Source organism: Bombus impatiens, unplaced genomic scaffold (genome assembly GCF_000188095.3).
Source record: "Bombus impatiens unplaced genomic scaffold, BIMP_2.2 scf_0123, whole genome shotgun sequence".
Classification (NCBI taxonomy): domain Eukaryota; kingdom Metazoa; phylum Arthropoda; class Insecta; order Hymenoptera; family Apidae; genus Bombus; species Bombus impatiens.
Window position 1 is genome coordinate 1 of NT_176542.1, and position 2,920 is coordinate 2,920.

The 2,920-nt window shown below is 35.9% G+C and overlaps 1 long non-coding RNA gene across 1 annotated transcript; it reads right to left on the reverse strand.

Moving 5' to 3' along the window:
* Positions 1-641: 641 nt before the first annotated feature.
* Positions 642-2,343, reverse strand: LOC117151238. Its single transcript, XR_004461004.1, has 2 exons — positions 2,123-2,343; positions 642-868 (listed from the first exon to the last, which is right to left on the reverse strand). It is a non-coding gene; the product is annotated as an uncharacterized LOC117151238 (long non-coding RNA).
* Between the last annotated feature and the right edge of the window lie 577 nt (positions 2,344-2,920).

Here is a 2,920-nt window from a genome sequence, read left to right on the forward strand (position 1 = left end):
GATACAAAATTAGATAATAGATAACGTTCGAAATCTTAAACTGCTGCCTTGTAAACGTCTTCATCCGTAAGGAATCAGAAATGAAATAACAAATAAAAATAGATAAATGAATGAGTTGAAAAGCTGCACTGATCGATTTCATAAATGGGAAAGTACGCAAAAGTGGTGATGTCAACCGCGTTTGTTGATGTGTTCGATATTCATCTAAAAGTTCACTATTTATTTATGTCATCTTCTTGCAGAAAATGAGCCATTTAGTGCAAAAATGTTCGCAGTCAAGAAGTTGATTATCAGTTAATGAATGATAAAATAAAAATTTTGTAGGGAATCGAGTGGGCCATTCTTAGCTTCTCTGTTATCCACTGAAAAATTAACGAGTATATCCTGACACCATTCGCGCTCAAAACAGAAGTTACTGTTCCAAGTCGCGGTGTTGAACCAAATAGGTAAGAATTGAATTGCATCATATTTACATTAATCGGCTCATATGAACTTACGAAGGTAATTTATTTGTTTCTTGGCAATTGTTCATTAATTTGAGACTTATATAATGAAATTCCAAAAAGCGAGTAGAATATTACTTACGAACCGGATCATCTATTAGCTTCTTAAATCGTTGTTCTATCGTTTGGTTACGTTTCGGCCGGATCAATATAAAAATAGCAGCGATGCGTGAACACGTGCGTATCAATTTTTCGAGGAGGCCTTTGCCCACGAATCCTGTCGCTCCTGTCATAAGAATTCCAGTTCCGGAATAGAATCCCTCGATGGAATTCACATTACGTAACTTTTCATTTATCTCGTTTTCATTAAGCTTTGTATTCATTGTACCAAAATCACAGGGCTTCCCCTCTTTCAACCCAAATATCTGCAAATGAATATGAAAAAATAAATCGGAAAATTAATAAATAAAGAATATCGTACAATTTTATATCTTAAATTTCTATATATGTGTTATGTTAAGAAAAAACAAAAAATCTCAGGATAATCCGTACTAAAGGAAAAATGATTCAACGGTGATGGTCTACTTCGCGAACTGAGCAAGTGTGTAATTTTGTCACAATGTAGTTCATTTGCTAACTACGCCATTATATGTGTAATCATTAACATTTGACTTCTGCTTTTATTAAATATCGATACTATAACAATGTTCCTATTAACATAAAAATACTTCATTTAAAAAATTTTTCAAATGCTAATGCATACAAAACGCTATTTAAAAGGAGGAAAAGAGTACAAAAATTCTTGTATAAAAAATATTTCATCTCTATTATCGTTCAAATAGTTTGGAATGCTTTAAACGAATATTGTAATATAACTTCCAAGTCGTTTCGTGGAAAGAATAAAGGAAATTAATGGAAAGGAAAGATGACTGTATTTGGATATCAAGAAATCGAAGAGCTTTCATAGATTTCAAGATTCTAATTACGAATCGTGGAAGTTGTTGATCAAAAATTTGTAACCGTATGTTTTCGGAAAATATAACTCTGGGAAATGGCAGCCAAATCGCACGTGCAAAAGATGGAAGGTGAACGAACTAAAATACCACCTGAGATCATAGATTCACCCTGCTACGTCAGAAACGATGACATCCGCAAAGAATTACACGTCTGCTCTGAACAGCAAGAAATCATACTATCCACAAAAGTATTGAGTATTGAGAAATGTTTAAAATAATACCTTGGCTTTTTAAATGAAACTATGCACAGTATTTCTTTTACACAAGTATATGGATTCTTCGGAACATTTCACGTTAAAAAGTGTGAAGGTACAGTATTGAAAAAATCAACAACTTCCGACTTCTACCAAATGAATTTTTACCACACGTGAACTGCAGACCGGTCCTGCTAACTGAACCGGCCGGCACTTAAATGTTCTTTCTGACATTTCAGAATCGTAACCATTTAAAACCCAACAATATACAATCACTCACATTAATGACCAGGACTATGGTGTGTGAGATATTTTATTAAATTACTATATGTATTTCTTTATAATAATGCAAGAATACTTCTCCTGAGACAGCCCGTTTCATGCCTGTAAGAATACTTCTCCTGGCACAGCCCGTTTCATGTCTGTTCGTATCGGTTTCAAGTGGCAATGTTTAACAAGTGGCACTTACCGCGCGAAAAAGACTCTTCCGTGCTTCTTATTCCAGCAGCGTAAGCAAATAATCGAACTAGTTCAAGATACTCGCGTTGACAGTATGTTCTGTATATATGGAAATGCCGAACTCGCGTGGTTTCACTTTGACGTCCGTCCACGTTGATGATTGCACGAAGAATATCCAAATACAGTAAATCGCAAGAATATTTGTATCTCGCGAACTGCAATAATTGAACGATTGATAATTATTTACATTGCAAATTTCCAGACTCTTTTTGTAAGGAATGTAAGTTGGAATTACACAGCTTTCAAACTTATATAACATTGATACACTCAACGTCAGGTCGAGTTCTGCCCGAGCAGAGTAAAGACAGTGCTTCAGAAAAGTGCGACAAGTGGGGAAGAGAAAGTTACGAATGGCTACGCCCATAGCTAAATGGTGGAAACCCGTGTCTTCTACTAAGAAGACTATAAGCAAACCTAACATGAAAAAACAAATCTCACCGATAAATTATCGACAAAGACGAGCAATACTACATAAATAAAACAACAAACACATCAAAAACAAGTCAACCAATAAACCAAGAATAGGACTGCTCAGTTACAATCGAAGTTGATATGGAAATCAATAAAGAAACAACTCAACAGGATGAAAGCTGGAAGGTGGCGAGCTACAAATATTGTCAATCCTCGTTAACGGGTGCTTTCGGGTGGGATTACCATCGCGCAAGGCACCCAGTGCCTTGCTACCTCGATTAGCTAAGCCTGCAGGGGCTGTCGCTTGTCTCAGGTCGAACGGGGTACATTCTAAGCC